This window comes from Carassius carassius, chromosome 7 (assembly GCF_963082965.1).
Source record: "Carassius carassius chromosome 7, fCarCar2.1, whole genome shotgun sequence".
NCBI classification, from domain to species: domain Eukaryota; kingdom Metazoa; phylum Chordata; class Actinopteri; order Cypriniformes; family Cyprinidae; genus Carassius; species Carassius carassius.
In genome coordinates this window covers 14,791,683-14,818,936 of record NC_081761.1, presented here as the reverse complement: position 1 = coordinate 14,818,936, position 27,254 = coordinate 14,791,683, and the positions used below count along the sequence as shown (strand labels likewise).

General features: G+C 43.3%; 39 non-coding genes across 39 annotated transcripts; all 39 read left to right on the top strand.

Annotated features, from left to right (window-relative positions):
• The first annotated feature begins 275 nt into the window (after nucleotides 1-275).
• Nucleotides 276-348, top strand: trnar-ccg (transfer RNA arginine (anticodon CCG)). Its single transcript has one exon. It is a non-coding gene; the product is annotated as a tRNA-Arg (tRNA).
• Nucleotides 349-518: 170 nt separating this feature from the next.
• Nucleotides 519-591, top strand: trnar-ucg (transfer RNA arginine (anticodon UCG)). The gene has a single exon. It is a non-coding gene; the product is annotated as a tRNA-Arg (tRNA).
• A 161-nt stretch (nucleotides 592-752) lies between these two features.
• trnar-ccg (transfer RNA arginine (anticodon CCG)) lies at nucleotides 753-989 on the top strand. Its single transcript has 2 exons — nucleotides 753-789; nucleotides 954-989. It is a non-coding gene; the product is annotated as a tRNA-Arg (tRNA).
• A 1,372-nt stretch (nucleotides 990-2,361) lies between these two features.
• On the top strand, nucleotides 2,362-2,434 carry trnar-ucg (transfer RNA arginine (anticodon UCG)). The gene has a single exon. It is a non-coding gene; the product is annotated as a tRNA-Arg (tRNA).
• An 826-nt stretch (nucleotides 2,435-3,260) lies between these two features.
• trnar-ccg (transfer RNA arginine (anticodon CCG)) lies at nucleotides 3,261-3,333 on the top strand. Its single transcript has one exon. It is a non-coding gene; the product is annotated as a tRNA-Arg (tRNA).
• Nucleotides 3,334-3,503: 170 nt separating this feature from the next.
• trnar-ucg (transfer RNA arginine (anticodon UCG)) lies at nucleotides 3,504-3,576 on the top strand. The gene has a single exon. It is a non-coding gene; the product is annotated as a tRNA-Arg (tRNA).
• Nucleotides 3,577-5,406: 1,830 nt separating this feature from the next.
• trnar-ccg (transfer RNA arginine (anticodon CCG)) lies at nucleotides 5,407-5,479 on the top strand. The gene has a single exon. It is a non-coding gene; the product is annotated as a tRNA-Arg (tRNA).
• A 170-nt stretch (nucleotides 5,480-5,649) lies between these two features.
• On the top strand, nucleotides 5,650-5,722 carry trnar-ucg (transfer RNA arginine (anticodon UCG)). Its single transcript has one exon. It is a non-coding gene; the product is annotated as a tRNA-Arg (tRNA).
• A 161-nt stretch (nucleotides 5,723-5,883) lies between these two features.
• trnar-ccg (transfer RNA arginine (anticodon CCG)) lies at nucleotides 5,884-6,120 on the top strand. The gene is made up of 2 exons: nucleotides 5,884-5,920; nucleotides 6,085-6,120. It is a non-coding gene; the product is annotated as a tRNA-Arg (tRNA).
• An 824-nt stretch (nucleotides 6,121-6,944) lies between these two features.
• Nucleotides 6,945-7,017, top strand: trnar-ccg (transfer RNA arginine (anticodon CCG)). The gene has a single exon. It is a non-coding gene; the product is annotated as a tRNA-Arg (tRNA).
• A 170-nt stretch (nucleotides 7,018-7,187) lies between these two features.
• Nucleotides 7,188-7,260, top strand: trnar-ucg (transfer RNA arginine (anticodon UCG)). Its single transcript has one exon. It is a non-coding gene; the product is annotated as a tRNA-Arg (tRNA).
• A 715-nt stretch (nucleotides 7,261-7,975) lies between these two features.
• Nucleotides 7,976-8,048, top strand: trnar-ucg (transfer RNA arginine (anticodon UCG)). The gene has a single exon. It is a non-coding gene; the product is annotated as a tRNA-Arg (tRNA).
• Nucleotides 8,049-8,869: 821 nt separating this feature from the next.
• On the top strand, nucleotides 8,870-8,942 carry trnar-ccg (transfer RNA arginine (anticodon CCG)). Its single transcript has one exon. It is a non-coding gene; the product is annotated as a tRNA-Arg (tRNA).
• Nucleotides 8,943-9,112: 170 nt separating this feature from the next.
• trnar-ucg (transfer RNA arginine (anticodon UCG)) lies at nucleotides 9,113-9,185 on the top strand. The gene has a single exon. It is a non-coding gene; the product is annotated as a tRNA-Arg (tRNA).
• Nucleotides 9,186-9,346: 161 nt separating this feature from the next.
• On the top strand, nucleotides 9,347-9,583 carry trnar-ccg (transfer RNA arginine (anticodon CCG)). Its single transcript has 2 exons — nucleotides 9,347-9,383; nucleotides 9,548-9,583. It is a non-coding gene; the product is annotated as a tRNA-Arg (tRNA).
• An 824-nt stretch (nucleotides 9,584-10,407) lies between these two features.
• trnar-ccg (transfer RNA arginine (anticodon CCG)) lies at nucleotides 10,408-10,480 on the top strand. Its single transcript has one exon. It is a non-coding gene; the product is annotated as a tRNA-Arg (tRNA).
• Nucleotides 10,481-10,650: 170 nt separating this feature from the next.
• On the top strand, nucleotides 10,651-10,723 carry trnar-ucg (transfer RNA arginine (anticodon UCG)). The gene has a single exon. It is a non-coding gene; the product is annotated as a tRNA-Arg (tRNA).
• Nucleotides 10,724-11,438: 715 nt separating this feature from the next.
• Nucleotides 11,439-11,511, top strand: trnar-ucg (transfer RNA arginine (anticodon UCG)). Its single transcript has one exon. It is a non-coding gene; the product is annotated as a tRNA-Arg (tRNA).
• An 821-nt stretch (nucleotides 11,512-12,332) lies between these two features.
• On the top strand, nucleotides 12,333-12,405 carry trnar-ccg (transfer RNA arginine (anticodon CCG)). Its single transcript has one exon. It is a non-coding gene; the product is annotated as a tRNA-Arg (tRNA).
• A 170-nt stretch (nucleotides 12,406-12,575) lies between these two features.
• Nucleotides 12,576-12,648, top strand: trnar-ucg (transfer RNA arginine (anticodon UCG)). Its single transcript has one exon. It is a non-coding gene; the product is annotated as a tRNA-Arg (tRNA).
• A 466-nt stretch (nucleotides 12,649-13,114) lies between these two features.
• Nucleotides 13,115-13,187, top strand: trnar-ucg (transfer RNA arginine (anticodon UCG)). The gene has a single exon. It is a non-coding gene; the product is annotated as a tRNA-Arg (tRNA).
• A 160-nt stretch (nucleotides 13,188-13,347) lies between these two features.
• On the top strand, nucleotides 13,348-13,420 carry trnar-ucg (transfer RNA arginine (anticodon UCG)). Its single transcript has one exon. It is a non-coding gene; the product is annotated as a tRNA-Arg (tRNA).
• A 664-nt stretch (nucleotides 13,421-14,084) lies between these two features.
• trnar-ccg (transfer RNA arginine (anticodon CCG)) lies at nucleotides 14,085-14,157 on the top strand. Its single transcript has one exon. It is a non-coding gene; the product is annotated as a tRNA-Arg (tRNA).
• A 170-nt stretch (nucleotides 14,158-14,327) lies between these two features.
• On the top strand, nucleotides 14,328-14,400 carry trnar-ucg (transfer RNA arginine (anticodon UCG)). Its single transcript has one exon. It is a non-coding gene; the product is annotated as a tRNA-Arg (tRNA).
• Nucleotides 14,401-15,115: 715 nt separating this feature from the next.
• trnar-ucg (transfer RNA arginine (anticodon UCG)) lies at nucleotides 15,116-15,188 on the top strand. Its single transcript has one exon. It is a non-coding gene; the product is annotated as a tRNA-Arg (tRNA).
• Nucleotides 15,189-15,521: 333 nt separating this feature from the next.
• trnar-ccg (transfer RNA arginine (anticodon CCG)) lies at nucleotides 15,522-15,594 on the top strand. The gene has a single exon. It is a non-coding gene; the product is annotated as a tRNA-Arg (tRNA).
• Nucleotides 15,595-15,764: 170 nt separating this feature from the next.
• On the top strand, nucleotides 15,765-15,837 carry trnar-ucg (transfer RNA arginine (anticodon UCG)). The gene has a single exon. It is a non-coding gene; the product is annotated as a tRNA-Arg (tRNA).
• Nucleotides 15,838-16,321: 484 nt separating this feature from the next.
• trnar-ucg (transfer RNA arginine (anticodon UCG)) lies at nucleotides 16,322-16,618 on the top strand. Its single transcript has 2 exons — nucleotides 16,322-16,358; nucleotides 16,583-16,618. It is a non-coding gene; the product is annotated as a tRNA-Arg (tRNA).
• Nucleotides 16,619-17,440: 822 nt separating this feature from the next.
• trnar-ccg (transfer RNA arginine (anticodon CCG)) lies at nucleotides 17,441-17,513 on the top strand. The gene has a single exon. It is a non-coding gene; the product is annotated as a tRNA-Arg (tRNA).
• A 170-nt stretch (nucleotides 17,514-17,683) lies between these two features.
• trnar-ucg (transfer RNA arginine (anticodon UCG)) lies at nucleotides 17,684-17,756 on the top strand. Its single transcript has one exon. It is a non-coding gene; the product is annotated as a tRNA-Arg (tRNA).
• A 161-nt stretch (nucleotides 17,757-17,917) lies between these two features.
• Nucleotides 17,918-18,154, top strand: trnar-ccg (transfer RNA arginine (anticodon CCG)). The gene is made up of 2 exons: nucleotides 17,918-17,954; nucleotides 18,119-18,154. It is a non-coding gene; the product is annotated as a tRNA-Arg (tRNA).
• Nucleotides 18,155-19,358: 1,204 nt separating this feature from the next.
• On the top strand, nucleotides 19,359-19,431 carry trnar-ucg (transfer RNA arginine (anticodon UCG)). The gene has a single exon. It is a non-coding gene; the product is annotated as a tRNA-Arg (tRNA).
• Nucleotides 19,432-20,252: 821 nt separating this feature from the next.
• Nucleotides 20,253-20,325, top strand: trnar-ccg (transfer RNA arginine (anticodon CCG)). The gene has a single exon. It is a non-coding gene; the product is annotated as a tRNA-Arg (tRNA).
• Nucleotides 20,326-20,495: 170 nt separating this feature from the next.
• trnar-ucg (transfer RNA arginine (anticodon UCG)) lies at nucleotides 20,496-20,568 on the top strand. The gene has a single exon. It is a non-coding gene; the product is annotated as a tRNA-Arg (tRNA).
• Nucleotides 20,569-22,097: 1,529 nt separating this feature from the next.
• trnar-ccg (transfer RNA arginine (anticodon CCG)) lies at nucleotides 22,098-22,170 on the top strand. The gene has a single exon. It is a non-coding gene; the product is annotated as a tRNA-Arg (tRNA).
• A 170-nt stretch (nucleotides 22,171-22,340) lies between these two features.
• trnar-ucg (transfer RNA arginine (anticodon UCG)) lies at nucleotides 22,341-22,413 on the top strand. The gene has a single exon. It is a non-coding gene; the product is annotated as a tRNA-Arg (tRNA).
• A 2,811-nt stretch (nucleotides 22,414-25,224) lies between these two features.
• On the top strand, nucleotides 25,225-25,297 carry trnar-ucg (transfer RNA arginine (anticodon UCG)). The gene has a single exon. It is a non-coding gene; the product is annotated as a tRNA-Arg (tRNA).
• Nucleotides 25,298-26,119: 822 nt separating this feature from the next.
• trnar-ccg (transfer RNA arginine (anticodon CCG)) lies at nucleotides 26,120-26,192 on the top strand. The gene has a single exon. It is a non-coding gene; the product is annotated as a tRNA-Arg (tRNA).
• A 170-nt stretch (nucleotides 26,193-26,362) lies between these two features.
• On the top strand, nucleotides 26,363-26,435 carry trnar-ucg (transfer RNA arginine (anticodon UCG)). The gene has a single exon. It is a non-coding gene; the product is annotated as a tRNA-Arg (tRNA).
• Nucleotides 26,436-27,254: the final 819 nt, after the last annotated feature.

Here is a 27,254-nt window from a genome sequence, read left to right as displayed (position 1 = left end):
CAATATGACACTATAGCCACAAGAATAAGCATAAAATTGGCAAATTTCTGAAAGCTCACTCAGTTCAGCTTGGATAAGACTGTCTGTAAATGCCTCTGTGTGGACTTGTGGGAAAAGGTCCAGTGGCCAAACGGATGGGGCATCAACCTTCAGAGCTGAAGATTGTGGGTTTAAGTCATGAGAATTAGCATAGAACAGGCAATTTTCTGAAAGCTCACTCAGTTCAGCTTTGGATAAGACTGTATGTAAATGCGTCTGGGTTCACTAACAGATGAGGCCCAGTGGCCTAATGGATAAGGCATCAGTCTCCGGAGCTGGGATTTGTGGGTTCAAGTCCCACCTGGGCCCTCTTTGAGGGCTTTCATTTAAGTGGGCTATGCAAAAAATTTCAGGATAATAACTTCAATATGACACTATTTTCACAAGAATAAGCATAGAACTGGCAATTTCGTGATATTGCTTTCAGTTTAGTTTGTTTCTGACTGTCTGTAAATGCCTCTGGGTTCACTAGAGAGCAAGGCCCAGTGGCCTAATGGATAAGGCATCAGCCTTCGGAGCTGAGGATTGTGGGTTCGAGTCCCACCTGGGTCATCTTTCAAGAGTTACATTTAAGCTAGCAGTGCAAGAAAGACATTCAAGGACGATAACTTTACTGTAGACACAAGAATTAGCATAGAACTGGCAATACCATGATTTCACTTTTAGATTGTTTCTGACTGTCTGTCAATATCTCTGGGTTCACCAGTGAGCAAGGCCCAGTGGCCTAATGGATAAGGCATCAGCCTCCGGAGCTGGGAATTGTGGGTGCAAAGTCCCACCTGGGTCGTGTTTGAGGGCTTTCATTTAAGGGTGCTATGCAAGAAATTTCAGCATGATAACTTCAATATGACACTATAGCCAGCTCTGTGTGGACTTGTGGGAAAAGGTCCAGTGGCCAAAAGGATAAGGCATTGAGCTGAAGATTGTGGGTTCGAGTCCCACCTGGGTCAGTTTTCAGGAGTTACATTAAGCTGGCAGTGCAAGAAAGAAATTCAAGGTTGATAACTTCACTCTAGACACAAGAATTAGCATAGAACTGGCTTTTTTTTAAATCACTTTCAATTTAGCTTGCACAAGAATGTTAATGAAAACCTCAAGGTTTAATCACAGAAAATGCCCAGTTGTCTAATAAATAAGGCATCATCCTTCGGAAATGGGGTTGTGAATTAAATTACCACCTGAGTTGTCTTAAATAGGTTAGATTTAAGTTGGCTGCGCAACAGGTACCAGGATTATAAGTTCAAAGAGACAGAATAGCTGTGATAAAGGAACATGAGAGTTAGCATAGAACTGCCAATGGAACATGAGAACTGGCAATTTCATGAAAACTCTTTCAGTTTAGTTTGTTTCTGACTGTCTGTCAATGCCTCTGGGTTCACCGGTGAACAAGGCCCAGTGGCCTAATGCATCGGTCTTCGGAGCTGAGGATTGTGGGTTCATCTTTCAAGGGTGGCATTTATGTTGGCGGTGCAAGTAAGAAATTCTAGGACGATGACTTTACTGTAGACACAAGAATTAGCATAGAACTGGCAATACCATGATTTCACTTTTAGATTGTTTCTGACTGTCTGTCAATATCTCTGGGTTCACCAGTGAGCAAGGCCCAGTGACCTAATGGATAAGGCATCAGCCTCCGGAGCTGGGAATTGTGGGTGCAAAGTCCCACCTGGGTCGTCTTTGAGGGCTTTCATTTAAGGGTGCTATGCAAGAAATTTCAGCATGATAACTTCAATATGACACTATAGCCAGCTCTGTGTGGACTTGTGGGAAAAGGTCCAGTGGCCAAAAGGATAAGGCATCGAGCTGAAGATTGTGGGTTCAAGTCATGAGGATTAGCATAGAACTGTCAATTTTCTGAAAGCTCACTCAGATCAGCTTTGCATAAGACTGTCTGTAAATGCCTCTGGGTACACCGGTGAACAAGGCCCAGTGGCCTAATGGATAAGGCATCAGCCTTCGGAGCTGAGGATTGTGGGTTCATCTTTCAAGGGTGTTGTTTATGTTGGCAGTGCATGAATGAAATTTCAGTATGATAACTTCAATATGACACTATAGCCACATGATTCAAAGTAGAACTGTCAATTTCATGAAAACTCTTTCAGTTTAGTTTGTTTCTGACTAAGCCTTCGGAGCTGAGGATTGTGGAGTCCCACCTGGGTCCTCTTTCAAGAGTTACATTTAAGCTGGCAGTGCAAGAAAGAAATTCAAGGTTGATAACTTCACTCTAGACACAAGAATTAGCATAGAACTGGCAATTTCCTGATATTGCTTTTAGTTTGTTTCTGACTGTCTGTCAATGCCTCTGGGGTCACCAGTGAACGAGGCCCAGTGGCCTAATGGATAAGGCATCAGCCTTCGGAGCTGAGGATTGTGGGTTCGAGTCCCACCTGGGTCATCTTTCAATAGTTGCATTTAAGCTGGCAGTGCAAGAAAAAAATCCAAGGACGATAACTTTACTATAGACACAAGAATTAGCATAGAACTGGCTTCTTTTTTAAAATAACTTTCAATTTAGCTTGCACCAGAATATTAATGAATACCTCAGGCTTAATCAGAGAAAATGCCCAGTTGTCTAATAAATAAGGCATCAACCTTCGGAGATGGGGGTTGTGAATTAAATTACCACCTGAGTTGTCTTTCATAGGTTAGATTTAAGTTGGCTGCGCAACAGGTACCAGGATGATAAGTTCAAAGAGACAGAATAGCTGTGATAAAGGAACATGAGAGTTAGCATAGAACTGCCAACGGAACATGAGAACTGGCAATTTCATGAAAACTCTTTCAGTTTAGTTTGTTTCTGACTGTCTGTCAATGCCTCTGGGTACACCGGTGAACAAGGCCCAGTGGCCTAATGCATTGGTCTTCGGAGCTGAGGATTGTGGGTTCATCTTTCAAGGGTGGCATTTATGTTGGCGGTGCAAGTAAGAAATTTTAGGACGATAACGTCAATATGACACTATAGCCACAAGAATAAGCATAAAATTGGCAAATTTCTGAAAGCTCACTCAGTTCAACTTGGATAAGACTGTCTGTAAATGCCTCTGTGTGGACTTGTGGGAAAAGGTCCAGTGGCCAAACGGATGGGGCATCAACCTTCAGAGCTGAAGATTGTGGGTTCAAGTCATGAGAATTAGCATAGAACAGGCAATTTTCTGAAAGCTCACTCAGTTCAGCTTTGGATAAGACTGTATGTAAATGCGTCTGGGTTCACTAACAGATGAGGCCCAGTGGCCTAATGGATAAGGCATCAGCCTCCGGAGCTGGGAATTGTGGGTTCAAGTCCCACCTGGGTCGTCTTTGAGGGCTTTCATTTAAGTGGGCTATGCAAGAAATTTCAGTATGATAACTTCAATATGACACTATTTCCACAAGAATAAGCATAGAACTGGCAATTTCGCAATATTGCTTTCAGTTTAGTTTGTTTCTGACAGTCTGTAAATGCCTCTGGGTTCACCAGAGAGCAAGGCCCAGTGGCCTAATGGATAAGGCATCAGCCTTCGGAGCTGAGGATTGTGGGTTTGAGTCCCACCTGGGTCATCTTTCAAGAGTTACATTTAAGCTGGCAGTGCAAGAAAGACATTCAAGGACGATAACTTTACTGTAGACAAAAGAATTAGCATAGAACTGGCAATACCGTGATACCACTTTTAGTTTATTTCTGACTGTCTGTCAATGCCTCTGGTTCACCAGTGAACAAGGCCCAGTGGCCTAATGGATAAGGCATCAGCCTTCGGAGCTGAGGATTGTGGAGTCCCACCTGGGTCATCTTTCAAGAGTTACATTTAAGCTGGCAATGCAAGAAAGACATTCAAGGACGATGACTTTACTGTAGACACAAGAATTAGCATAGAACTGGCAATACCATGATTTCACTTTTAGATTGTTTCTGACTGTCTGTCAATATCTCTGGGTTCACCAGTGAGCAAGGCCCAGTGGCCTAATGGATAAGGCATCAGCCTCCGGAGCTGGGAATTGTGGGTGCAAAGTCCCACCTGGGTCGTCTTTGAGGGCTTTCATTTAAGGGGGCTATGCAAGAAATTTCAGCATGATAACTTCAATATGACACTATAGCCAGCTCTGTGTGGACTTGTGGGAAAAGGTCCAGTGGATAAGGCATCGAGCTGAAGATTGTGGGTTCAAGTCATGAGGATTAGCATAGAACTGTCAATTTTCTGAAAGCTCACTCAGATCAGCTTTGCATAAGACTGTCTGTAAATGCCTCTGGGTACACTGGTGAACAAGGCCCAGTCGCCTAATGGATAAGGCATCAGCCTTCGGAGCTGAGGATTGTGGATTCATCTTTCAAGGGTGTTGTTTATGTTGGCAGTGCATGAATGAAATTTCAGTATGATAACTTCAATATGACACTATAGCCACATGATTCAGCGTAGAACTGTCAATTTCATGAAAACTCTTTCAGTTTAGTTTGTTTCTGACTGTCTCTCAGTGCCTCTGGGTTCACTAGTGAACAAGGCCCAGTGGCCAAATGGATAAGGCATCAGTCTTTGGAGCTGAGGATTGTGTGTTCGAGTCCCACCTTAGGTCAGTTTACAGGAGTTACATTAAGCTGGCAGTGCAAAAAAGAAATTCAAGGTTGATAACTTCACTCTAGACACAAGAATTAGCATAGAACTGGCTTTTTTTAAATCACTTTCAATTTAGCTTGCACCAGAATGTTAATGAATACCTCAGGCTTAATCACAGAAAATGCCCAGTTGTCTAATAAATAAGGCATCATCCTTCGGAGCTGGGGTTGTGAATTAAATTACCACCTGAGTTGTCTTAAATAGGTTAGATTTAAGTTGGCTGCGCAACAGGTACCAGGATTATAAATTCAAAGAGACAGAATAGCTGTGATAAAGGAACATGAGAGTTAGCATAGAACTGCCAATGGAACATGAGAACTGGCAATTTCATGAAAACTCTTTCAGTTTAGTTTGTTTCTGACTGTCTGTCAATGCCTCTGGGTTCACCGGTGAACAAGGCCCAGTGGCCTAATGCATCGTTCTTCGGAGCTGAGGATTGTGGGTTCATCATTCAAGGGTGGCATTTATGTTGGCGGTGCAAGTAAGAAATTCTAGGACGATAACGTCAATATGACAATATAGCCACAAGAATAAGCATAAAATTGGCAAATTTCTGAAAGCTCACTCAGTTCAGCTTGGATAAGACTGTCTGTAAATGCCTCTGTGTGGACTTGTGGGAAAAGGTCCAGTGACCAAACGGAAGGGGCATCAACCTTCAGAGCTGAAGATTGTGGGTTTAAGTCATGAGAATTAGCATAGAACAGGCAATTTTCTGAAAGCTCACTCAGTTCAGCTTTGGATAAGACTGTATGTAAATGCGTCTGGGTTCACTAACAGATGAGGCCCAGTGGCCTAATGGATAAGGCATCAGCCTCCGAAGCTGGGAATTGTGGGTTCAAGTCCCACCTGGGCCCTCTTTGAGGGCTTTCATTTAAGTGGGCTATGCAAAAAATTTCAGGATAATAACTTCAATATGACACTATTTCCACAAGAATAAGCATAGAACTGGCAATTTCACGATATTGCTTTCAGTTTAGTTTGTTTCTGACTGTCTGTAAATGCCTCTGGGTTCACTAGAGAGCAAGGCCCAGTGGCCTAATGGATAAGGCATCAGCCTTCGGAGCTGAGGATTGTGGGTTCGAGTCCCACCTGGGTCATCTTTCAAGAGTTACATTTAAGCTGGCAGTGCAAGAAAGACATTCAAGGACGATAACTTTTCTGTAGACACAAGAATTAGCATAGAACTGGCAATACCATGATTTCACTTTTAGATTGTTTCTGACTGTCTGTCAATATCTCTGGGTTCACCAGTGAGCAAGGCCCAGTGGCCTAATGGATAAGGCATCAGCCTCCGGAGCTGGGAATTGTGGGTGCAAAGTCCCACCTGGGTCGTCTTTGAGGGCTTTCATTTAAGGGTGCTATGCAAGAAATTTCAGCATGATAACTTCAATATGACACTATAGCCAGCTCTGTGTGGACTTGTGGGAAAAGGTCCAGTGGCCAAAAGGATAAGGCATTGAGCTGAAGTTTGTGGGTTCGAGTCCCACCTGGGTCAGTTTTCAGGAGTTACATTAAGCTGGCAGTGCAAGAAAGAAATTCAAGGTTGATAACTTCAGTCTAGACACAAGAATTAGCATAGAACTGGCTTTTTTTTAAAAATCACTTTCAATTTAGCTTGCACCAGAATGTTAATGAATACCTCAGGCTTAATCACAGAAAATGCCCAGTTGTCTAATAAATAAGGCATCATCCTTCGGAGCTGGGGTTGTGAATTAAATTACCACCTGAGTTGTCTTAAATAGGTTAGATTTAAGTTGGCTGCGCAACAGGTACCAGGATTATAAGTTCAAAGAGACAGAATAGCTGTGATAAAGGAACATGAGAGTTAGCATAGAACTGCCAATGGAACATGAGAACTGGCAATTTCATGAAAACTCTTTCAGTTTAGTTTGTTTCTGACTGTCTGTCAATGCCTCTGGGTTCACCGGTGAACAAGGCCCAGTGGCCTAATGCATCGGTCTTCGGAGCTGAGGATTGTGGGTTCATCTTTCAAGGGTGGCATTTATGTTGGCGGTGCAAGTAAGAAATTCTAGGACGATAACGTCAATATGACAGTATAGCCACAAGAATAAGCATAAAATTGGCAAATTTCTGAAAGCTCACTCAGTTCAGCTTGGATAAGACTGTCTGTAAATGCCTCTGTGTGGACTTGTGGGAAAAGGTCCAGTGGCCAAACGGATGGGGCATCAACCTTCAGAGCTGAAGATTGTGGGTTTAAGTCATGAGAATTAGCATAGAACAGGCAATTTTCTGAAAGCTCACTCAGTTCAGCTTTGGATAAGACTGTATGTAAATGCGTCTGGGTTCACTAAGAGATGAGGCCCAGTGGCCTAATGGATAAGGCATCAGCCTCCGGAGCTGGGAATTGTGGGTTCAAGTCCCACCTGGGTCCTCTTTGAGGGCTTTCATTTAAGTGGGCTATGCAAAAAATTTCAGGATGATAACTTCAATATGACACTATTTCCACAAGAATAAGCATAGAACTGGCAATTTCGCGATATTACTTTCAGTTTAGTTTGTTTCTGACTGTCTGTAAATGCCTCTGGGTTCACTAGAGAGCAAGGCCCAGTGGCCTAATGGATAAGGCATCAGCCTTCGGAGCTGAGGATTGTGGGTTCGAGTCCCACCTGGGTCATCATTCAAGAGTTACATTTAAGCTGGCAGTGCAAGAAAGACATTCAAGGACGATAACTTTACTGTAGACACAAGAATTAGCATAGAACTGGCAATACCATGATTTCACTTTTAGATTGTTTCTGACTGTCTGTCAATATCTCTGGGTTCACCAGTGAGCAAGGCCCAGTGGCCTAATGGATAAGGCATCAGCCTCCGGAGCTGGGAATTGTGGGTGCAAAGTCCCACCTGGGTCGTCTTTGAGGGCTTTCTTTTAAGGGGGCTATGCAAGAAATTTCAGCATGATAACTTCAATATGACACTATAGCCAGCTCTGTGTGGACTTGTGGGAAAAGGTCCAGTGGCCAAAAGGATAAGGCATCGAGCTGAAGATTGTGGGTTCAAGTCATGAGGATTAGCATAGAACTGTCAATTTTCTGAAAGCTCACTCAGATCAGCTTTGCATAAGACTGTCTGTAAATGCCTCTGGGTACACCGGTGAACAAGGCCCAGTGGCCTAATGGATAAGGCATCAGCCTTCGGAGCTGAGGATTGTGGATTCATCTTTCAAGGGTGTTGTTTATGTTGGCAGTGCATGAATGAAATTTCAGTATGATAACTTCAATATGACACTATAGCCACATGATTCAGCGTAGAACTGTCAATTTCATGAAAACTCTTTCAGTTTAGTTTGTTTCTGACTGTCTCTCAGTGCCTCTGGGTTCACCAGTGAACAAGGCCCAGTGGCCTAATGGATAAGGCATCAGCCTTCGGAGCTGAGGATTGTGGGTTCGAGTCCCACCTGGGTCAGTTTTCAGGAGTTACATTAAGCTGGCAGTGCAAGAAAGAAATTCAAGGTTGATAACTTCACTCTAGACACAAGAATTAGCATAGAACTGGCTTTTTTTAAATCACTTCCAATTTAGCTTGCACCAGAATGTTAATGAATACCTCAGGCTTAATCACAGAAAATGCCCAGTTGTCTAATAAATAAGGCATCATCCTTCGGAGCTGGGGTTGTGAATTAAATTACCACCTGAGTTGTCTTAAATAGGTTAGATTTAAGTTGGCTGCGCAACAGGTACCAGGATTATAAGTTCAAAGAGACAGAATAGCTGTGATAAAGGAACATGAGAGTTAGCATAGAACTGCCAATGGAACATGAGAACTGGCAATTTCATGAAAACTCTTTCAGTTTAGTTTGTTTCTGACTGTCTGTCAATGCCTCTGGGTTCACCGGTGAACAAGGCCCAGTGGCCTAATGCATCGGTCTTCGGAGCTGAGGATTGTGGGTTAATCATTCAAGGGTGGCATTTATGTTGGCGGTGCAAGTAAGAAATTCTAGGACGATAACGTCAATATGACACTATAGCCACAAGAATAAGCATAAAATTGGCAAATTTCTGAAAGCTCACTCAGTTCAGCTTGGATAAGACTGTCTGTAAATGCCTCTGTGTGGACTTGTGGGAAAAGGTCCAGTGGCCAAACGGATGGGGCATCAACCTTCAGAGCTGAAGATTGTGGGTTTAAGTCATGAGAATTAGCATAGAACAGGCAATTTTCTGAAAGCTCACTCAGTTCAGCTTTGGATAAGACTGTATGTAAATGCTTCTGGGTTCACTAACAGATGAGGCCCAGTGGCCTAATGGATAAGGCATCAGCCTCCGGAGCTGGGAATTGTGGGTTCAAGTCCCACCTGGGCCCTCTTTGAGGGCTTTCATTTAAGTGGGCTATGCAAAAAATTTCAGGATAATAACTTCAATATGACACTATTTCCACAAGAATAAGCATAGAACTGGCAATTTCGCGATATTGCTTTCAGTTTAGTTTGTTTCTGACTGTCTGTAAATGCCTCTGGGTTCACTAGAGAGCAAGGCCCAGTGGCCTAATGGATAAGGCATCAGCCTTCGGAGCTGAGGATTGTGGGTTCGAGTCCCACCTGGGTCATCTTTCAAGAGTTACATTTAAGCTGGCAGTGCAAGAAAGACATTCAAGGACGATAACTTTTCTGTAGACACAAGAATTAGCATAGAACTGGCAATACCATGATTTCACTTTTAGATTGTTTCTGACTGTCTGTCAATATCTCTGGGTTCACCAGTGAGCAAGGCCCAGTGGCCTAATGGATAAGGCATCAGCCTCCGGAGCTGGGAATTGTGGGTGCAAAGTCCCACCTGGGTCGTCTTTGAGGGCTTTCATTTAAGGGTGCTATGCAAGAAATTTCAGCATGATAACTTCAATATGACACTATAGCCAGCTCTGTGTGGACTTGTGGGAAAAGGTCCAGTGGCCAAAAGGATAAGGCATTGAGCTGAAGTTTGTGGGTTCGAGTCCCACCTGGGTCAGTTTTCAGGAGTTACATTAAGCTGGCAGTGCAAGAAAGAAATTCAAGGTTGATAACTTCACTCTAGACACAAGAATTAGCATAGAACTGGCTTTTTTTTAAAAATCACTTTCAATTTAGCTTGCACCAGAATGTTAATGAATACCTCAGGCTTAATCACAGAAAATGCCCAGTTGTCTAATAAATAAGGCATCATCCTTCGGAGCTGGGGTTGTGAATTAAATTACCACCTGAGTTGTCTTAAATAGGTTAGATTTAAGTTGGCTGCGCAACAGGTACCAGGATTATAAGTTCAAAGAGACAGAATAGCTGTGATAAAGGAACATGAGAGTTAGCATAGAACTGCCAATGGAACATGAGAACTGGCAATTTCATGAAAACTCTTTCAGTTTAGTTTGTTTCTGACTGTCTGTCAATGCCTCTGGGTTCACCGGTGAACAAGGCCCAGTGGCCTAATGCATCGGTCTTCGGAGCTGAGGATTGTGGGTTCATCTTTCAAGGGTGGCATTTATGTTGGCGGTGCAAGTAAGAAATTCTAGGACGATAACGTCAATATGACAGTATAGCCACAAGAATAAGCATAAAATTGGCAAATTTCTGAAAGCTCACTCAGTTCAGCTTGGATAAGACTGTCTGTAAATGCCTCTGTGTGGACTTGTGGGAAAAGGTCCAGTGGCCAAACGGATGGGGCATCAACCTTCAGAGCTGAAGATTGTGGGTTTAAGTCATGAGAATTAGCATAGAACAGGCAATTTTCTGAAAGCTCACTCAGTTCAGCTTTGGATAAGACTGTATGTAAATGCGTCTGGGTTCACTAAGAGATGAGGCCCAGTGGCCTAATGGATAAGGCATCAGCCTCCGGAGCTGGGAATTGTGGGTTCAAGTCCCACCTGGGTCCTCTTTGAGGGCTTTCATTTAAGTGGGCTATGCAAAAAATTTCAGGATGATAACTTCAATATGACACTATTTCCACAAGAATAAGCATAGAACTGGCAATTTCGCGATATTACTTTCAGTTTAGTTTGTTTCTGACTGTCTGTAAATGCCTCTGGGTTCACTAGAGAGCAAGGCCCAGTGGCCTAATGGATAAGGCATCAGCCTTCGGAGCTGAGGATTGTGGGTTCGAGTCCCACCTGGGTCATCATTCAAGAGTTACATTTAAGCTGGCAGTGCAAGAAAGACATTCAAGGACGATAACTTTACTGTAGACACAAGAATTAGCATAGAACTGGCAATACCATGATTTCACTTTTAGATTGTTTCTGACTGTCTGTCAATATCTCTGGGTTCACCAGTGAGCAAGGCCCAGTGGCCTAATGGATAAGGCATCAGCCTCCGGAGCTGGGAATTGTGGGTGCAAAGTCCCACCTGGGTCGTCTTTGAGGGCTTTCTTTTAAGGGGGCTATGCAAGAAATTTCAGCATGATAACTTCAATATGACACTATAGCCAGCTCTGTGTGGACTTGTGGGAAAAGGTCCAGTGGCCAAAAGGATAAGGCATCGAGCTGAAGATTGTGGGTTCAAGTCATGAGGATTAGCATAGAACTGTCAATTTTCTGAAAGCTCACTCAGATCAGCTTTGCATAAGACTGTCTGTAAATGCCTCTGGGTACACCGGTGAACAAGGCCCAGTGGCCTAATGGATAAGGCATCAGCCTTCGGAGCTGAGGATTGTGGATTCATCTTTCAAGGGTGTTGTTTATGTTGGCAGTGCATGAATGAAATTTCAGTATGATAACTTCAATATGACACTATAGCCACATGATTCAGCGTAGAACTGTCAATTTCATGAAAACTCTTTCAGTTTAGTTTGTTTCTGACTGTCTCTCAGTGCCTCTGGGTTCACCAGTGAACAAGGCCCAGTGGCCTAATGGATAAGGCATCAGCCTTCGGAGCTGAGGATTGTGGGTTCGAGTCCCACCTGGGTCAGTTTTCAGGAGTTACATTAAGCTGGCAGTGCAAGAAAGAAATTCAAGGTTGATAACTTCACTCTAGACACAAGAATTAGCATAGAACTGGCTTTTTTTAAATCACTTCCAATTTAGCTTGCACCAGAATGTTAATGAATACCTCAGGCTTAATCACAGAAAATGCCCAGTTGTCTAATAAATAAGGCATCATCCTTCGGAGCTGGGGTTGTGAATTAAATTACCACCTGAGTTGTCTTAAATAGGTTAGATTTAAGTTGGCTGCGCAACAGGTACCAGGATTATAAGTTCAAAGAGACAGAATAGCTGTGATAAAGGAACATGAGAGTTAGCATAGAACTGCCAATGGAACATGAGAACTGGCAATTTCATGAAAACTCTTTCAGTTTAGTTTGTTTCTGACTGTCTGTCAATGCCTCTGGGTTCACCGGTGAACAAGGCCCAGTGGCCTAATGCATCGGTCTTCGGAGCTGAGGATTGTGGGTTAATCATTCAAGGGTGGCATTTATGTTGGCGGTGCAAGTAAGAAATTCTAGGACGATAACGTCAATATGACACTATAGCCACAAGAATAAGCATAAAATTGGCAAATTTCTGAAAGCTCACTCAGTTCAGCTTGGATAAGACTGTCTGTAAATGCCTCTGTGTGGACTTGTGGGAAAAGGTCCAGTGGCCAAACGGATGGGGCATCAACCTTCAGAGCTGAAGATTGTGGGTTTAAGTCATGAGAATTAGCATAGAACAGGCAATTTTCTGAAAGCTCACTCAGTTCAGCTTTGGATAAGACTGTATGTAAATGCTTCTGGGTTCACTAACAGATGAGGCCCAGTGGCCTAATGGATAAGGCATCAGCCTCCGGAGCTGGGAATTGTGGGTTCAAGTCCCACCTGGGCCCTCTTTGAGGGCTTTCATTTAAGTGGGCTATGCAAAAAATTTCAGGATAATAACTTCAATATGACACTATTTCCACAAGAATAAGCATAGAACTGGCAATTTCGCGATATTGCTTTCAGTTTAGTTTGTTTCTGACTGTCTGTAAATGCCTCTGGGTTCACTAGAGAGCAAGGCCCAGTGGCCTAATGGATAAGGCATCAGCCTTCGGAGCTGAGGATTGTGGGTTTGAGTCCCACCTGGGTCGTCTTTGAGGGCTTTCATTTAAGGGGGCTATGCAAGAAATTTCAGCATGATAACTTCAATATGACACTATGGACTTGTGGGAAAAGGTCCAGTGGCCAAAAGGATAAGGCATCGAGCTGAAGATTGTGGGTTCAAGTCATGAGGATTAGCATAGAACTGTCAATTTTCTGAAAGCTCACTCAGATCAGCTTTGCATAAGACTGTCTATAAATGCCTCTGGGTACACCGGTGAACAAGGCCCAGTGGCCTAATGGATAAGGCATCAGCCTTCGGAGCTGAGGATTGTGGATTCATCTTTCAAGGGTGTTGTTTATGTTGGCAGTGCATCAATGAAATTTCATTATGATAACTTCAATATGACACTATAGCCACATGATTCAGCGTAGAACTGTCAATTTCATGAAAACTCTTTCAGTTTAGTTTGTTTCTGACTGTCTCTCAGTGCCTCTGGGTTCACCAGTAAACAAGGCCCAGTGGCCTAATGGATAAGGCATCAGCCTTCGGAGCTGAGGATTGTGGGTTCGAGTCCCACCTGGGTCAGTTTTCAGGAGTTACATTAGGCTGGCAGTGCAAGAAAGAAATTCAAGGTTGATAACTTCACTCTAGAGACAAGAATTAGCATAGAACTGGCAATTTCCTGATATTGCTTTTAGTTTGTTTCTGACTGTCTGTCAATGCCTCTGGGGTCACTAGTGAACGAGGCCCAGCGGCCTAATGGATAAGGCATCAGCCTTCGGAGCTGAGTATTGTGGGTTCGAGTCCCACCTGGGTCATCTTTCAATAGTTGCATTTAAGCTGGCAGTGCAAGAAAAAAATCCAAGGACGATAACTTTACTATAGACCCAAGAATTAGCATAGAACTGGCTTTTTTTTAAATAACTTTCAATATAGCTTTCACCAGAATATTAATGAATACCTCAGGCTTAATCAGAGAAAATGCCCAGTTGTCTAATAAATAAGGCATCAACCTTCTGAGCTGGGGGTTGTGAATTAAATTACCACCTGAGTTGTCTTTCATAGGTTAGATTTAAGTTGGCTGCGCAACTGGTACCAGGATGATAAGTTCAAAGAGACAGAATAGCTGTGATAAAGGAACATGAGAGTTAGCATAGAACTGCCAACGGAACATGAGAACTGGCAATTTCATGAAAACTCTTTCAGTTTAGTTTGTTTCTGACTGTCTGTCAATGCCTCTGGGTACACCGGTGAACAAGGCCCAGTGGCCTAATGCATCGGTCTTCGGAGCTGAGGATTGTGGGTTCATCTTTCAAGGGTGGCATTTATGTTGGCGGTGCAAGTAAGAAATTCTAGGACGATAACGTCAATATGACAATATAGCCACAAGAATAAGCATAAAATTGGCAAATTTCTGAAAGCTCACTCAGTTCAGCTTGGATAAGACTGTATGTAAATGCGTCTGGGTTCACTAACAGATGAGGCCCAGTGGCCTAATGGATAAGGCATCAGCCTCCGGAGCTGGGAATTGTGGGTTCAAGTCCCACCTGGGCTCTCTTTGAGGGCTTTCATTTAAGTGGGCTATGCAAAAAATTTCAGGATGATAACTTCAATATGACACTATTTCCACAAGAATAAGCATAGAACTGGCAATTTTGCGATATTGCTTTCAGTTTAGTTTGTTTCTGACTGTCTGTAAATGCCTCTGGGTTCACTAGAGAGCAAGGCCCAGTGGCCTAATGGATAAGGCATCAGCCTTCGGCGCTGAGGATTGTGGGATCGAGTCCCACCTGGGTCATCTTTCAAGAGGTACATTTAAGCTGGCAGTGCAAGAAAGACATTCAAGGACGATAACTTTACTGTAGACACTAGAATTAGCATAGAACTGGCAATACCATGATTTCACTTTTAGATTGTTTCTGACTGTCTGTCAATATCTCTGGGTTCACCAGTGAGCAAGGCCCAGTGGCCTAATGGATAAGGCATCAGCCTCCGGAGCTGGGAATTGTGGGTGCAAAGTCCCACCTGGGTCGTCTTTGAGGGCTTTCATTTAAGGGTGTTATGCAAGAAATTTCAGCATGATAACTTCAATATGACACTATAGCCAGCTCTGTGTGGACTTGTGGGAAAAGGTCCAGTGGCCAAAAGGATAAGGCATCGAGCTGAAGATTGTGGGTTCAAGTCATGAGGATTAGCATAGAACTGTCAATTTTCTGAAAGCTCACTCAGATCAGCTTTGCATAAGACTGTCTGTAAATGCCTCTGGGTACACCGGTGAACAAGGCCCAGTGGCCTAATGGATAAGGCATCAGCCTTCGGAGCTGAGGATTGTGGATTCATCTTTCAAGGGTGTTGTTTATGTTGGCAGTGCATGAATGAAATTTCAGTATGATAACTTCAATATGACACTATAGCCACATGATTCAGCGTAGAACTGTCAATTTCATGAAAACTCTTTCAGTTTAGTTTGTTTCTGACTGTCTCTCAGTGCCTCTGGGTTCACCAGTGAACAAGGCCCAGTGGCCTAATGGATAAGGCATCAGCCTTCGGAGCTGAGGATTGTGGGTTCGAGTCCCTCCTGGGTCAGTTTTCAGGAGTTACATTAAGCTGGCGGTGCAAGTAAGAAATTCTAGGACGATAACGTCAATATGACAATATAGCCACAAGAATAAGCATAAAATTGGCAAATTTCTGAAAGCTCACTCAGTTCAGCTTGGATAAGACTGTCTGTAAATGCCTCTGTGTGGACTTGTGGGAAAAGGTCCAGTGGCCAAACGGATGGGGCATCAACCTTCAGAGCTGAAGATTGTGGGTTTAAGTCATGAGAATTAGCATAGAACAGGCAATTTTCTGAAAGCTCACTCAGTTCAGCTTTGGATAAGACTGTATGTAAATGCGTCTGGGTTCACTAAGAGATGAGGCCCAGTGGCCTAATGGATAAGGCATCAGCCTCCGGAGCTGGGAATTGTGGGTTCAAGTCCCACCTGGGCCTTCTTTGAGGGCTTTCATTTAAGTGGGCTATGCAAAAAATTTCAGGATGATAACTTCAATATGACACTATTTCCACAAGAATAAGCATAGAACTGGCAATTTCGCGATATTGCTTTCAGTTTAGTTTGTTTCTGACTGTCTGTAAATGCCTCTGGGTTCATTAGAGAGCAAGGCCCAGTGGCCTAATGGATAAGGCATCAGCCTTCGGAGCTGAGGATTGTGGGTTCGAGTCCCACCTGGGTCATCTTTCAAGAGTTACATTTAAGCTGGCAGTGCAAGAAAGACATTCAAGGACGATAACTTTACTGTAGACACAAGAATTAGCATAGAACTGGCAATACCATGATTTCACTTTTAGATTGTTTCTGACTGTCTGTCAATATCTCTGGGTTCACCAGTGAGCAAGGCCCAGTGGCCTAATGGATAAGGCATCAGCCTCCGGAGCTGGGAATTGTGGGTGCAAAGTCCCACCTGGGTCGTCTTTGAGGGCTTTCATTTAAGGGTGCTATGCAAAAAATTTCAGCATGATAACTTCAATATGACACTATAGCCAGCTCTGTGTGGACTTCTGGGAACAGGTCCAGTGGCCAAAAGGATAAGGCATCGAGCTGAAGATTGTGGGTTCAAGTCATGAGGATTAGCATAGAACTGTCAATTTTCTGAAAGCTCACTCAGATCAGCTTTGCATAAGACTGTCTGTAAATGCCTCTGGGTACACCGGTGAACAAGGCCCAGTGGCCTAATGGATAAGGCATCAGCCTTCGGAGCTGAGGATTGTGGATTCATCTTTCAAGGGTGTTGTTTATGTTGGCAGTGCATGAATGAAATTTCAGTATGATAACTTCAATATGACACTATAGCCACATGATTCAGCGTAGAACTGTCAATTTCATGAAAACTCTTTCAGGTTAGTTTGTTTCTGACTGTCTCTCAGTGCCTCTGGGTTCACCAGTGAACAAGGCCCAGTGGCCTAATGGATCAGCCTTCGGAGCTGAGGATTGTGGGTTCGAGTCCCACCTGGGTCAGTTTTCAGGAGTTACATTAAGCTGGCAGTGCAAGAAAGAAATTCAAGGTTTGAACACTTCACTCTAGACACAAGAATTAGCATAGAACTGGCTTTTTTTAAATCACTTTCAATTTAGCTTGCACCAGAATGTTAATGAATACTTCAGGCTTAATCACAGAAAATGCCCAGTTGTCTAATAAATAAGGCATCATCCTTCGGAGCTGGGGTTGTGAATTAAATTACCACCTGAGTTGTCTTAAATAGGTTAGATTTAAGTTGGCTGCGCAACAGGTACCAGGATTATAAGTTCAAAGAGACAGAATAGCTGTGATAAAGGAACATGAGAGTTAGCATAGAACTGCCAATGGAACATGAGAACTGGCAATTTCATGAAAACTCTTTCAGTTTAGTTTGTTTCTGACTGTCTGTCAATGCCTCTGGGTTCACCGGTGAACAAGGCCCAGTGGCCTAATGCATCGGTCTTCGGAGCTGAGGATTGTGGGTTCATCATTCAAGGGTGGCATTTATGTTGGCGGTGCAAGTAAGAAATTCTAGGACGATAATGTCAATATGACACTATAGCCACAAGAATAAGCATAAAATTGGCAAATTTCTGAAAGCTCACTCAGTTCAGCTTGGATAAGACTGTCTGTAAATGCCTCTGTGTGGACTTGTGGGAAAAGGTCCAGTGGCCAAACGGATGGGGCATCAACCTTCAGAGCTGAAGATTGTGGGTTTAAGTCATGAGAATTAGCATAGAACAGGCAATTTTCTGAAAGCTCACTCAGTTCAGCTTTGGATAAGACTGTATGTAAATGCGTCTGGGTTCACTAACAGATGAGGCCCAGTGGCCTAATGGATAAGGCATCAGTCTCCGGAGCTGGGATTTGTGGGTTCAAGTCCCACCTGGGCCCTCTTTGAGGGCTTTCATTTAAGTGGGCTATGCAAAAAATTTCAGGATAATAACTTCAATATGACACTATTTTCACAAGAATAAGCATAGAACTGGCAATTTCGCGATATTGCTTTCAGTTTAGTTTGTTTCTGACTGTCTGTAAATGCCTCTGGGTTCACTAGAGAGCAAGGCCCAGTGGCCTAATGGATAAGGCATCAGCCTTCGGAGCTGAGGATTGTGGGTTCGAGTCCCACCTGGGTCATCTTTCAAGAGTTACATTTAAGCTAGCAGTGCAAGAAAGACATTCAAGGACGATAACTTTACTGTAGACACAAGAATTAGCATAGAACTGGCAATACCATGATTTCACTTTTAGATTGTTTCTGACTGTCTGTCAATATCTCTGGGTTCACCAGTGAGCAAGGCCCAGTGGCCTAATGGATAAGGCATCAGCCTCCGGAGCTGGGAATTGTGGGTGCAAAGTCCCACCTGGGTCGTGTTTGAGGGCTTTCATTTAAGGGTGCTATGCAAGAAATTTCAGCATGATAACTTCAATATGACACTATAGCCAGCTCTGTGTGGACTTGTGGGAAAAGGTCCAGTGGCCAAAAGGATAAGGCATTGAGCTGAAGATTGTGGGTTCGAGTCCCACCTGGGTCAGTTTTCAGGAGTTACATTAAGCTGGCAGTGCAAGAAAGAAATTCAAGGTTGATAACTTCACTCTAGACACAAGAATTAGCATAGAACTGGCTTTTTTTTAAATCACTTTCAATTTAGCTTGCACAAGAATGTTAATGAAAACCTCAAGGTTTAATCACAGAAAATGCCCAGTTGTCTAATAAATAAGGCATCATCCTTCGGAAATGGGGTTGTGAATTAAATTACCACCTGAGTTGTCTTAAATAGGTTAGATTTAAGTTGGCTGCGCAACAGGTACCAGGATTATAAGTTCAAAGAGACAGAATAGCTGTGATAAAGGAACATGAGAGTTAGCATAGAACTGCCAATGGAACATGAGAACTGGCAATTTCATGAAAACTCTTTCAGTTTAGTTTGTTTCTGACTGTCTGTCAATGCCTCTGGGTTCACCGGTGAACAAGGCCCAGTGGCCTAATGCATCGGTCTTCGGAGCTGAGGATTGTGGGTTCATCTTTCAAGGGTGGCATTTATGTTGGCGGTGCAAGTAAGAAATTCTAGGACGATGACTTTACTGTAGACACAAGAATTAGCATAGAACTGGCAATACCATGATTTCACTTTTAGATTGTTTCTGACTGTCTGTCAATATCTCTGGGTTCACCAGTGAGCAAGGCCCAGTGACCTAATGGATAAGGCATCAGCCTCCGGAGCTGGGAATTGTGGGTGCAAAGTCCCACCTGGGTCGTCTTTGAGGGCTTTCATTTAAGGGTGCTATGCAAGAAATTTCAGCATGATAACTTCAATATGACACTATAGCCAGCTCTGTGTGGACTTGTGGGAAAAGGTCCAGTGGCCAAAAGGATAAGGCATCGAGCTGAAGATTGTGGGTTCAAGTCATGAGGATTAGCATAGAACTGTCAATTTTCTGAAAGCTCACTCAGATCAGCTTTGCATAAGACTGTCTGTAAATGCCTCTGGGTACACCGGTGAACAAGGCCCAGTGGCCTAATGGATAAGGCATCAGCCTTCGGAGCTGAGGATTGTGGATTCATCTTTCAAGGGTGTTGTTTATGTTGGCAGTGCATGAATGAAATTTCAGTATGATAACTTCAATATGACACTATAGCCACATGATTCAGCGTAGAACTGTCAATTTCATGAAAACTCTTTCAGTTTAGTTTGTTTCTGACTGTCTCTCAGTGCCTCTGGGCTCACCAGTGAACAAGGCCCAGTGGCCTAATGGATAAGGCATCAGCCTTCGGAGCTGAGGATTGTGGGTTCGAGTCCCACCTGGGTCAGTTTTCAGGAGTTACATTAAGCTGGCAGTGCAAGAAAGAAATTCAAGGTTGATAACTTCACTCTAGACACAAGAATTAGCATAGAACTGGCTTTTTTTAAATCACTTTCAATTTAGCTTGCACCAGAATGTTAATGAATACCTCAGGCTTAATCACAGAAAATGCCCAGTTGTCTAATAAATAAGGCATCAACCTTCGGAGCTGGGGTTGTGAATTAAATTACCACCTGAGTTGTCTTAAATAGGTTAGATTTAAGTTGGCTGTGCAACAGGTACCAGGATTATAAGTTCAAAGAGACAGAATAGCTGTGATAAAGGAACATGAGAGTTAGCATAGAACTGCCAATGGAACATGAGAACTGGCAATTTCATGAAAACTCTTTCAGTTTAGTTTGTTTCTGACTGTCTGTCAATGCCTCTGGGTTCACCGGTGAACAAGGCCCAGTGGCCTAATGCATCGGTCTTCGGAGCTGAGGATTGTGGGTTCATCTTTCAAGGGTGGCATTTATGTTGGCGGTGCAAGTAAGAAACTCTAGGACAATAACGTCAATATGACACTATAGCCACAAGAATAAGCATAAAATTGGCAAATTTCTGAAAGCTCACTCAGTTCAGCTTGGATAAGACTGTCTGAAAATGCCTCTATGTGGACTTTTGGGAAAAGGTCCAGTGGCCAAACGGATAAGGCATCAACCTTCAGAGCTGAAGATTTTGGGTTCAAGTCATGAGAATTAGCATAGAACAGGCAATTTTCTGAAAGCTCACTCAGTTCAGCTTTGGTTAAGACTGTATGTAAATGCGTCTGGGTTCACTAACAGATGAGGCCCAGTGGCCTAATGGATAAGGCATCAGCCTCCGGAGCTGGGAATTGTGGGTTCAAGTCCCACCTGGGTCGTCTTTGAGGGCTTTCATTTAAGTGGGCTATGCAAGAAATTTCAGTATGATAACTTCAATATGACACTATTTCCACAAGAATAAGCATAGAACTGGCAATTTCGCGATATTGCTTTCAGTTTAGTTTGTTTCTGACTGTCTGTAAATGCCTCTGGGTTCACTAGAGAGCAAGGCCCAGTGGCCTAATGGATAAGGCATCAGCCTTCGGAGCTGAGGATTGTGGGTTCGAGTCCCACCTGGGTCATCTTTCAAGAGTTACATTTAAGCTGGCAGTGCAAGAAAGACATTCAAGGATGATAACTTTACTGTAGACACAAGAATTAGCATAGAACTGGCAATACCATGATTTCACTTTTAGATTGTTTCTGACTGTCTGTCAATATCTCTGGGTTCACCAGTGGCCTAATGGATAAGGCATCAGCCTCCGGAGCTGGGAATTGTGGGTGCAAAGTCCCACCTGGGTCTTCTTTGAGGGCTTTCATTTAAGGGTGCTATGTGGGAAAAGGTCCAGTGGCCAAAAGGATAAGGCATCGAGCTGAAGATTGTGGGTTCAAGTCATGAGGATTAGCATAGAACTGTCAATTTTCTGAAAGCTCACTCAGATCAGCTTTGCATAAGACTGTCTGTAAATGCCTCTGGGTACACCGGTGAACAAGGCCCAGTGGCCTAATGGATAAGGCATCAGCCTTCGGAGCTGAGGATTGTGGATTCATCTTTCAAGGGTGTTGTTTATGTTGGCAGTGCATGAATGAAATTTCAGTATGATAACTTCAATATGACACTATAGCCACATGATTCAGCGTAGAACTGTCAATTTCATGAAAACTCTTTCAGGTTAGTTTGTTTCTGACTGTCTCTCAGTGCCTCTGGGTTCACCAGTGAACAAGGCCCAGTGGCCTAATGGATCAGCCTTCGGAGCTGAGGATTGTGGGTTCGAGTCCCACCTGGGTCAGTTTTCAGGAGTTACATTAAGCTGGCAGTGCAAGAAAGAAATTCAAGGTTGATCACTTCACTCTAGACACAAGAATTAGCATAGAACTGGCTTTTTTTAAATCACTTTCAATTTAGCTTGCACCAGAATGTTAATGAATACTTCAGGCTTAATCACAGAAAATGCCCAGTTGTCTAATAAATAAGGCATCATCCTTCGGAGCTGGGGTTGTGAATTAAATTACCACCTGAGTTGTCTTAAATAGGTTAGATTTAAGTTGGCTGCGCAACAGGTACCAGGATTATAAGTTCAAAGAGACAGAATAGCTGTGATAAAGGAACATGAGAGTTAGCATAGAACTGCCAATGGAACATGAGAACTGGCAATTTCATGAAAACTCTTTCAGTTTAGTTTGTTTCTGACTGTCTGTCAATGCCTCTGGGTTCACCGGTGAACAAGGCCCAGTGGCCTAATGCATCGGTCTTCGGAGCTGAGGATTGTGGGTTCATCATTCAAGGGTGGCATTTATGTTGGCGGTGCAAGTAAGAAATTCTAGGACGATAATGTCAATATGACACTATAGCCACAAGAATAAGCATAAAATTGGCAAATTTCTGAAAGCTCACTCAGTTCAGCTTGGATAAGACTGTCTGTAAATGCCTCTGTGTGGACTTGTGGGAAAAGGTCCAGTGGCCAAACGGATGGGGCATCAACCTTCAGAGCTGAAGATTGTGGGTTTAAGTCATGAGAATTAGCATAGAACAGGCAATTTTCTGAAAGCTCACTCAGTTCAGCTTTGGATAAGACTGTATGTAAATGCGTCTGGGTTCACTAACAGATGAGGCCCAGTGGCCTAATGGATAAGGCATCAGTCTCCGGAGCTGGGATTTGTGGGTTCAAGTCCCACCTGGGCCCTCTTTGAGGGCTTTCATTTAAGTGGGCTATGCAAAAAATTTCAGGATAATAACTTCAATATGACACTATTTTCACAAGAATAAGCATAGAACTGGCAATTTCGTGATATTGCTTTCAGTTTAGTTTGTTTCTGACTGTCTGTAAATGCCTCTGGGTTCACTAGAGAGCAAGGCCCAGTGGCCTAATGGATAAGGCATCAGCCTTCGGAGCTGAGGATTGTGGGTTCGAGTCCCACATGGGTCATCTTTCAAGAGTTACATTTAAGCTAGCAGTGCAAGAAAGACATTCAAGGACGATAACTTTACTGTAGACACAAGAATTAGCATAGAACTGGCAATACCATGATTTCACTTTTAGATTGTTTCTGACTGTCTGTCAATATCTCTGGGTTCACCAGTGAGCAAGGCCCAGTGGCCTAATGGATAAGGCATCAGCCTCCGGAGCTGGGAATTGTGGGTGCAAAGTCCCACCTGGGTCGTGTTTGAGGGCTTTCATTTAAGGGTGCTATGCAAGAAATTTCAGCATGATAACTTCAATATGACACTATAGCCAGCTCTGTGTGGACTTGTGGGAAAAGGTCCAGTGGCCAAAAGGATAAGGCATTGAGCTGAAGATTGTGGGTTCGAGTCCCACCTGGGTCAGTTTTCAGGAGTTACATTAAGCTGGCAGTGCAAGAAAGAAATTCAAGGTTGATAACTTCACTCTAGACACAAGAATTAGCATAGAACTGGCTTTTTTTTAAATCACTTTCAATTTAGCTTGCACAAGAATGTTAATGAAAACCTCAAGGTTTAATCACAGAAAATGCCCAGTTGTCTAATAAATAAGGCATCATCCTTCGGAAATGGGGTTGTGAATTAAATTACCACCTGAGTTGTCTTAAATAGGTTAGATTTAAGTTGGCTGCGCAACAGGTACCAGGATTATAAGTTCAAAGAGACAGAATAGCTGTGATAAAGGAACATGAGAGTTAGCATAGAACTGCCAATGGAACATGAGAACTGGCAATTTCATGAAAACTCTTTCAGTTTAGTTTGTTTCTGACTGTCTGTCAATGCCTCTGGGTTCACCGGTGAACAAGGCCCAGTGGCCTAATGCATCGGTCTTCGGAGCTGAGGATTGTGGGTTCATCTTTCAAGGGTGGCATTTATGTTGGCGGTGCAAGTAAGAAATTCTAGGACGATGACTTTACTGTAGACACAAGAATTAGCATAGAACTGGCAATACCATGATTTCACTTTTAGATTGTTTCTGACTGTCTGTCAATATCTCTGGGTTCACCAGTGAGCAAGGCCCAGTGACCTAATGGATAAGGCATCAGCCTCCGGAGCTGGGAATTGTGGGTGCAAAGTCCCACCTGGGTCGTCTTTGAGGGCTTTCATTTAAGGGTGCTATGCAAGAAATTTCAGCATGATAACTTCAATATGACACTATAGCCAGCTCTGTGTGGACTTGTGGGAAAAGGTCCAGTGGCCAAAAGGATAAGGCATCGAGCTGAAGATTGTGGGTTCAAGTCATGAGGATTAGCATAGAACTGTCAATTTCATGAAAACTCTTTCAGTTTAGTTTGTTTCTGACTGTCTCTCAGTGCCTCTGGGTTCACCAGTGAGCAAGGCCCAGTGGCCTGATGGATAAGGCATCAGCCTCCGGAGCTGGGAATTGTGGGTGCAAAGTCCCACCTGGGTCGTGTTTGAGGGCTTTCATTTAAGGGTGCTATGCAAGAAATTTCAGCATGATAACTTCAATATGACACTATAGCCAGCTCTGTGTGGACTTGTGGGAAAAGGTCCAGTGGCCAAAAGGATAAGGCATTGAGCTGAAGATTGTGGGTTCGAGTCCCACCTGGGTCAGTTTTCAGGAGTTACATTAAGCTGGCAGTGCAAGAAAGAAATTCAAGGTTGATAACTTCACTCTAGACACAAGAATTAGCATAGAACTGGCTTTTTTTTAAATCACTTTCAATTTAGCTTGCACAAGAATGTTAATGAAAACCTCAAGGTTTAATCACAGAAAATGCCCAGTTGTCTAATAAATAAGGCATCATCCTTCGGAAATGGGGTTGTGAATTAAATTACCACCTGAGTTGTCTTAAATAGGTTAGATTTAAGTTGGCTGCGCAACAGGTACCAGGATTATAAGTTCAAAGAGACAGAATAGCTGTGATAAAGGAACATGAGAGTTAGCATAGAACTGCCAATGGAACATGAGAACTGGCAATTTCATGAAAACTCTTTCAGTTTAGTTTGTTTCTGACTGTCTGTCAATGCCTCTGGGTTCACCGGTGAACAAGGCCCAGTGGCCTAATGCATCGGTCTTCGGAGCTGAGGATTGTGGGTTCATCTTTCAAGGGTGGCATTTATGTTGGCGGTGCAAGTAAGAAATTCTAGGACGATGACTTTACTGTAGACACAAGAATTAGCATAGAACTGGCAATACCATGATTTCACTTTTAGATTGTTTCTGACTGTCTGTCAATATCTCTGGGTTCACCAGTGAGCAAGGCCCAGTGACCTAATGGATAAGGCATCAGCCTCCGGAGCTGGGAATTGTGGGTGCAAAGTCCCACCTGGGTCGTCTTTGAGGGCTTTCATTTAAGGGTGCTATGCAAGAAATTTCAGCATGATAACTTCAATATGACACTATAGCCAGCTCTGTGTGGACTTGTGGGAAAAGGTCCAGTGGCCAAAAGGATAAGGCATCGAGCTGAAGATTGTGGGTTCAAGTCATGAGGATTAGCATAGAACTGTCAATTTTCTGAAAGCTCACTCAGATCAGCTTTGCATAAGACTGTCTGTAAATGCATCTGGGTACACCGGTGAACAAGGCCCAGTGGCCTAATGGATAAGGCATCAGCCTTCGGAGCTGAGGATTGTGGATTCATCTTTCAAGGGTGTTGTTTATGTTGGCAGTGCATGAATGAAATTTCAGTATGATAACTTCAATATGACACTATAGCCACATGATTCAGCGTAGAACTGTCAATTTCATGAAAACTCTTTCAGTTTAGTTTGTTTCTGACTGTCTCTCAGTGCCTCTGGGCTCACCAGTGAACAAGGCCCAGTGGCCTAATGGATAAGGCATCAGCCTTCGGAGCTGAGGATTGTGGGTTTGAGTCCCACCTGGGTCAGTTTTCAGGAGTTACATTAAGCTGGCAGTGCAAGAAAGAAATTCAAGGTTGATAACTTCACTCTAGACACAAGAATTAGCATAGAACTGGCTTTTTTTTAAATCACTTTCAATTTAGCTTGCACCAGAATGTTAATGAATACCTCAGGCTTAATCACAGAAAATGCCCAGTTGTCTAATAAATAAGGCATCAACCTTCGGAGCTGGGGTTGTGAATTAAATTACCACCTGAGTTGTCTTAAATAGGTTAGATTTAAGTTGGCTGTGCAACAGGTACCAGGATTATAAGTTCAAAGAGACAGAATAGCTGTGATAAAGGAACATGAGAGTTAGCATAGAACTGCCAATGGAACATGAGAACTGGCAATTTCATGAAAACTCTTTCAGTTTAGTTTGTTTCTGACTGTCTGTCAATGCCTCTGGGTTCACCGGTGAACAAGGCCCAGTGGCCTAATGCATCGGTCTTCGGAGCTGAGGATTGTGGGTTCATCTTTCAAGGGTGGCATTTATGTTGGCGGTGCAAGTAAGAAATTCTAGGACAATAACGTCAATATGACACTATAGCCACAAGAATAAGCATAAAATTGGCAAATTTCTGAAAGCTCACTCAGTTCAGCTTGGATAAGACTGTCTGAAAATGCCTCTATGTGGACTTTTGGGAAAAGGTCCAGTGGCCAAACGGATAAGGCATCAACCTTCAGAGCTGAAGATTGTGGGTTCAAGTCATGAGAATTAGCATAGAACAGGCAATTTTCTGAAAGCTCACTCAGTTCAGCTTTGGTTAAGACTGTATGTAAATGCGTCTGGGTTCACTAACAGATGAGGCCCAGTGGCCTAATGGATAAGGCATCAGCCTCCGGAGCTGGGAATTGTGGGTTCAAGTCCCACCTGGGTCGTCTTTGAGGGCTTTCATTTAAGTGGGCTATGCAAGAAATTTCAGTATGATAACTTCAATATGACACTATTTCCACAAGAATAAGCATAGAACTGGCAATTTCGCGATATTGCTTTCAGTTTAGTTTGTTTCTGACAGTCTGTAAATGCCTCTGGGTTCACCAGAGAGCAAGGCCCAGTGGCCTAATGGATAAGGCATCAGCCTTCGGAGCTGAGGATTGTGGGTTTGAGTCCCACCTGGGTCATCTTTCAAGAGTTACATTTAAGCTGGCAGTGCAAGAAAGACATTCAAGGACGATAACTTTACTGTAGACAAAAGAATTAGCATAGAACTGGCAATACCGTGATACCACTTTTAGTTTATTTCTGACTGTCTGTCAATGCCTCTGGTTCACCAGTGAACAAGGCCCAGTGGCCTAATGGATAAGGCATCAGCCTTCGGAGCTGAGGATTGTGGAGTCCCACCTGGGTCATCTTTCAAGAGTTACATTTAAGCTGGCAATGCAAGAAAGACATTCAAGGACGATGACTTTACTGTAGACACAAGAATTAGCATAGAACTGGCAATACCATGATTTCACTTTTAGATTGTTTCTGACTGTCTGTCAATATCTCTGGGTTCACCAGTGAGCAAGGCCCAGTGGCCTAATGGATAAGGCATCAGCCTCCGGAGCTGGGAATTGTGGGTGCAAAGTCCCACCTGGGTCGTCTTTGAGGGCTTTCATTTAAGGGGGCTATGCAAGAAATTTCAGCATGATAACTTCAATATGACACTATAGCCAGCTCTGTGTGGACTTGTGGGAAAAGGTCCAGTGGATAAGGCATCGAGCTGAAGATTGTGGGTTCAAGTCATGAGGATTAGCATAGAACTGTCAATTTTCTGAAAGCTCACTCAGATCAGCTTTGCATAAGACTGTCTGTAAATGCCTCTGGGTACACTGGTGAACAAGGCCCAGTCGCCTAATGGATAAGGCATCAGCCTTCGGAGCTGAGGATTGTGGATTCATCTTTCAAGGGTGTTGTTTATGTTGGCAGTGCATGAATGAAATTTCAGTATGATAACT